The 6,088-nt window shown below is 40.0% G+C and overlaps 1 pseudogene; it reads left to right on the top strand.

Moving 5' to 3' along the window:
• Positions 1 to 860: 860 nt before the first annotated feature.
• On the top strand, positions 861 to 5,558 carry LOC118840131 (annotated as a pseudogene).
• The last annotated feature ends 530 nt before the right edge of the window (positions 5,559 to 6,088 follow it).

Raw genomic sequence — 6,088 nt, 5'->3', positions numbered from 1 at the left:
GGCATTTATGTCTTCTCAATTCCATTTGCTATTTATTAGCAGTTCCTGCTTTCTCCTTCCTGTTCATAGTTCTCATAAAGATGTAGGCTCATTAATTATAGTCATCTATTTTGGAATATGAGACAAAACAGTGGAAAATTATGCACTGAACTACCTAGTGCCTTGGACTATGGTATTATTTTTCCATATTAGTGGATTTGACAAGTGTCTATAATAGTATATTGGAATATTGGACCCCAATTAAATTACTATGAAATTTAGGATATATGTGATAAATACATACTGTCCAGACCAAGAAAATACAGGTAGGAGGATAAACAGGAGAGAATAGTATCACAAAAACACAGGGAGGGATATTTATCCAGGAGGAGAGAGTGATCAACTGTGTCAAATGCTACAGAGAGGTCAAGAAGAATAAGGACTGAGAAAAGGCCATCAGATTTGGCAGATAAGAAATCACTTGATAACTTTGGAAAGAACAATTTCAGTTGAATGATGAAGTACAATGCCAGATGGTAGAGGACTTCAAGATGAATGAGAAGAGAGGTAGTGAAAGCAGTGGGTGTAAATAACTTTTCCTAGGAGTTTGGCTAGAAAAATGCAGAGATACAGGTTGATAACTTGAAGAAATGGTAAGATCTAATGAAGATTTTTTTAAGAAAGGGAGAAACTTAATCATGTTGTTATCAGGGAAGGAACTAGCAGGTAGGGAAAGATTGAGGATTAGAGGGGAAAAGCATGTTGATTGAGGGGGAGATCTGCTAGAGAAGAAGGGAGGGGATGGAATCAGAAGATGGCCTTGGAAAGAAGGGCTACCTTAGGATTAAAGGAATAAAGTTCTAGTTCTAAAAATACTAACCATGGCATTAGGACAAGAAAAAGAAATTCAGAGAATAATCATAGTTGAAGAAAATCATCTTTATTTGCAGGTGATATGATGATTTACTTAGAGAATCCTAGAAATTCAATACAAAAAGTTAATAGAAACAGTTAGGAATTTCATTAAATTAGGATATAAAATAAAGCCATAAAATTGTAATTGTTTCTTTATATTAATGAAATTAAGTAGAAGGCTATAGAACAAAAAATATATTCTGTTCAAAATAGCTACAAAATGGATAAAATTTTCTAGACACGCTCAGGACTTTAAGGAAAACCACCACAAAACTTATTCTTTATAGTCAGTCAACAAGCATTTACTGTGAGCCAAGGACACTGTACATACAAAAATTGGCAAAAATGTGGTCCCTACTATGATAGGACTAGATTCTCCATTTCTCCACAATAGAAATTAGTTCTTCCTAAAAAGGCAACAAAGCTATCCCAGAGGATATCCCCCTGCCTCCTTTGACATAGCTTTCTGGTCACTTAACAGCATAGAAAGTCCAATCAACATGGAGTCAAGGCCCTTCTTAACTTGGTGGATTTGTGAAGACCCAATGCATCAGCAAACCCTGCCCTGTTGACTAGATGTATTTCTATATGGAGACAAGGAAGGATGACTGCTTCCAAAGAAACTTCTACATTCTTGCTATGTTAGGACAAAGTATAATTCCTTTTATTAACTCTTCAATGACTTGCAAAATGCTTTATTTCATCCCAACATCAAACTCGAACTTAAAGGGTACCGGCATTAATCCCACCCCAACCTCTGCTTTAAAGGGACTCATATTCCAAAAGAGGAGGTAACACACAAATTACTAAGTACATACAACATATATACAATGAAAATGTGAGGTAATCTTACAGGGAAGGTGATGAAACTGTCAGAAGAGACCAGGAAAGGGATATTGCAAATAGTGGGATTTGAGATGAGTCTTGAAGGAAGTTAGAAAATCCAGGAGGGAGAGTTGAGGAGGGAGAGCATTCCAGTTATGGGGGACAGGATTGGGAGATGGTATTATGCGTGAGACACAAAATCAGGTGTTGTTGGGTTATAGAATATCTGAAGGAGAGAATAGAGTATAAGAGGATTGGAAAGGTAGGGAAGGTCTAGGTTATAAAACTCTTTAAAATTAAAACAAAATTTTATATTTGATCTGGGAGGTAATATGGAGCCACTGAAGCTCACTGAGCAGGAAGCTGACATGGTCACATCTATAAGGAAGATCTCTTTGGCAGTTGAGTGGAGGATGGAATGGGGTGGAACGAGACTTGAGGTAGAGAGACCAACCAGAAGACTAACACTAATCCACTTGGGAGGGGATAAGAGCCCATACCAGGGTGATAGCTTTGTGAATAGAGAGAAGGGTAGGTATATAACATATATTGGGAAGGCAGAAACAACAGGACTTGGCAACAAAGTGGATATTTGGGGTGAGTGTAAGTGTGGAATTAAAGCTGACACCAAAGTTGTGAACTTGGATGACTGGAAGGTCACCCAGGTGATATCTTTGGTATCCCTGATAATTGTAGGGAATTTTGGAAGAGGGGAGAGTTTGGGGAGGGTTTCTGTTTGGGGCATGTTGAATTTGTGATTACTACAGGACATCTAGTATAAGATGTCCAATGGGGAGGGCAAGTTCAGACAAATTAATGCCAGTATATCCATGTTGGTGATTTTAGAGGAGAGGTCAGGAGAAGAGATTAGGGCTAGATAAATATGAATATATGAATATGAATATATAGATATGAAGCCCCAGGAGCTGATGAGATCATGGGATGAGATTGTATACATGCCATGGACAGACTTTAGGGAACACCCCCAGTTAGTGGGGATGGCATGGAGAAAGATTTAGCAAAGGGGACTGAGAAGGAAGAATCAGGAGGAAAATCATGAAAGAACAATGTCATGAAAACAGAGAAGATGGAGTATCAAGGATATAAGGGTAATCAAAAGTTGCAGAGAGGTCAAGAAGGATGAGGATTGAGAAATGGCCATTAGCTTTGGCAATTAAGAGATCATTGGTAACTTTATAGAGAGCTGTTTCAGTTGAATGATGAGGATGGAAGCAGATTGTAAAAGGCTTAGAAGAGAATGAGAATAAAGGGAGTGGTGGCACCTAGGAGTTTAACCATGCAAGGGAAAAGAAATATAGATTAATAACTAATAGAGATGATCAGATTAAATGAGGGGTTTTTAAAGGTTTGGGATAGATATGAGCATGTTTATTGGCATGAGGGTAGCAGCCAGTGGATAAGGAAAGACTGAAGTATAGAAAATTATTGGGGATGATAGAGGAGGGAATTTTCTGGATAAAATGGAAGGGAATGCGATCATGGGTATGTACATATAGAGGATTTTCCTTGAAAGGCAAATGGACTATCTCTTCATGTGTCATAGGAGGAGGAGATAGTGGGGGAAGACACTTGAATGATATGATATGAAGAGGAGGGAAAAAGAGAGCTCTTGGTGAAATACCTCAATTTTTTCAGTGAAATATGAGGCAAGGTGAATGAAATAGGGTAATGGAGGAGAGATGAGTTTGGAATAGCCACTCTAGTTAATGGGAGAGTGAATTAGGGAAGTATAAAAGGATTACCTTCCTTAGAGGCCAGTTGAGATTACATAACATAAGTCAGCTTCCTGGAATGGAGGTTTCTCAGCCAATGTAGTCTAGGCCTCTCAGACTTGGTGGCTACCTGAGACCACTCAAGTTACCATGCCTGATTTATTGACAAGACCTGTTTAAAGGTAAAGATGGGGTGTGGGGCAAGTCCAGAAAATGCCACTGTATCCATGTTACATATACTTTCTGTGTTAGGACAAAGCAAACCTCTTCCTTCATTAAACGTTCAGTGACTTGCCGGTGCCTAATCTCATCCCAACAAAGAGGGTACTGGCTTGAGAGCCATTCCTACAACATGAATAGGATCAAAGGTGGTAGCATAAGAAAGCAGACCTCTGAGGATTAATATTGAGGATTAATAACCGTGCTAAAGAAACCATTTGAGTTTTATTTGTTTTTTTAATTTGGAATTTGGGAGTCCAAACAAAATTTTGCCACAAGAATTTTGGTGTGAGTCATTGGGGGAGAGACTTGAAAGCACAATGATAAATTCTCCCCAGAAGCCCAGAGACATTTCTGGAATTGGGAATATGGACAAATATTCCAGTTGTACTCCATTTAGTTAGCTGAGGACAGGCAGGGGGACTATATCAATTTTAAAAGTTTCCACTCTCACTTCTGAACTGTGATTGGTGAACTGAATCATTCTCTCTCTAGAGCTTCCAGTGAGGAATCTCTGAAGACCACAAACTCGGACCTCAGGAACATTTTCCTAACCCCAGCAGAAATGACTCCTGCATGCATCTGGCAAACAGAACACATGTGCATGCCTAAAGGAGTCTCTGACTTCATTCCTTTTTTGTGTTGCTTTGTGTCTTTTTCTCGCCATAGGAGGGCAGAGGCAGGCTCCTCAGCAGCAGCAGCAGCACCCACAACACTCCTGCCAAACAAAGGAGGGAAGGGACAGCACCATAGTGTGCAGATCTACAATCATACCCTATCCTAGCATAGGAGAGAATTCAAACCCTTGTAGCAGTGGTCCCATCCTGGCATGGGGTTAGAAGTTGACCCTAGCAGAACAAGCAGCCAGCTGAGGTGGGAGCCTCCAAAGGAGGCAGACCGAGGGCAGCAGGCACAGAGTGCTGGCTGAGGGGCCTGCAGGAAGAAACATGGACCCCCGGGGCAATAATCAGTAGTCAGACAATTCATTCACTTCTGTACTGTACGCAAACTTTAAAGTCACTTTGGTTGTGTTTGTGTTTGGAGAGAAGCTTAGTATCTCTGTAACAAAATTATTTCCAGTCTCAAGGTAGAATTCACAGAAGACTCTCATGTGACATGCTGTTGTAGAAATTTTTTGGGTCTTCACAAATCCACCAAGTTAAGAAGGGCCTTGACTCCATGTTGATTGGACTTTCTATGCTGTTAAGTGACCAGAAAGCTATGTCAAAGGAGGCAGGGGGATATCCTCTGGGATAGCTTTGTTGCCTTTTTAGGAAGAACTAATTTCTATTGTGGAGAAATGGAGAATCTAGTCCTATCACAGTAGGGACCACATTTTTGCCAATTTTTGTATGTACAGTGTCCTTGGCTCACAGTAAATGCTTGTTGACTGACTATAAAGAATGAGCCCTGCCCCTGGTTAATTGTGGATGACTGCGGTGGTGCTTTCACTATGAGTACCATAGGAGGTGGTATCTTCCTAGCAATCAAAGGTTTTTGCAGTTCTCCTGGGTGGATAAGCCACAGGCTTCAAGGCAGTTCGATAGCCATCAAAACCAGAGCACCACAATTGGGAGGTAGCTTTGCAGTTTGGGGAAGTATCTTTTCCATGACTGACTGCAGTATGGTAAAAGTCAGAGGAAAAGAAGATACACGAATTGCATCACAAATGGTGCCTTAACTGGAGCCATATCGGCAGCAAGAAATGTACCAGTGGCCATGGTTGGGTCAGCTGCAGTGGGTGGCATTCTTCTTGCTTTAATAGAAGGGGCTGAAATCCTGTTAACAAGATTTGCATCTTCACAATTTCCAAATGGACCCCGGTTTGTTGAAGATCCTTCCCAGTTGCCACCCTCACCATTTGGAGGTGATGGGCAGTATCAATAACGAGACTACTGCCCTGAGATTTCTTATTAGAACATGATCTTTAGTTCTAGAAACATTCTGGAAGACCAAGTTACAGTTGGATTTGGACAAGAAGGGCTGAATACTCTGAAAAAACACTTAGCACCTTTTCGATTTAAAGGAACCTGGGACAGAAAGTCTAAAAGCTGAAATTTTATTTATTCATATTGGATTGTATTTCTAATAAAATGAAATATCTAATATCATTAAAAAGGAAATGCTTTAAGGGCTTAGAACATGAAGGACCAAAGGGAGAGCATTGAAACTGATTTCCTTATGGACTTCTCTGCCTGGTTTGTTGTTCTGTGGTTCAAACAATATTGCCCCCTGGAACTTCTTCTTTCTTTCAAGATCAGTAGTAGTGCTCTACCTTTCATCCTCAAATACTTCATCTTCTCAACAAAAATAGATTTAAATCTGCATGTATTGGAGTTAGAATCTTTTCTTACTCCTGAAATGGATTGTGTATGAAAATGACGCCAACCCAGCACAGGTTATTTTTAGTAAAATAC

Source organism: Trichosurus vulpecula, chromosome 1, assembly GCF_011100635.1.
Source record: "Trichosurus vulpecula isolate mTriVul1 chromosome 1, mTriVul1.pri, whole genome shotgun sequence".
Classification (NCBI taxonomy): domain Eukaryota; kingdom Metazoa; phylum Chordata; class Mammalia; order Diprotodontia; family Phalangeridae; genus Trichosurus; species Trichosurus vulpecula.
The sequence above is the reverse complement of the archived record's forward strand: the minus strand, read 5'-3'. Positions and strand labels throughout refer to the sequence as shown.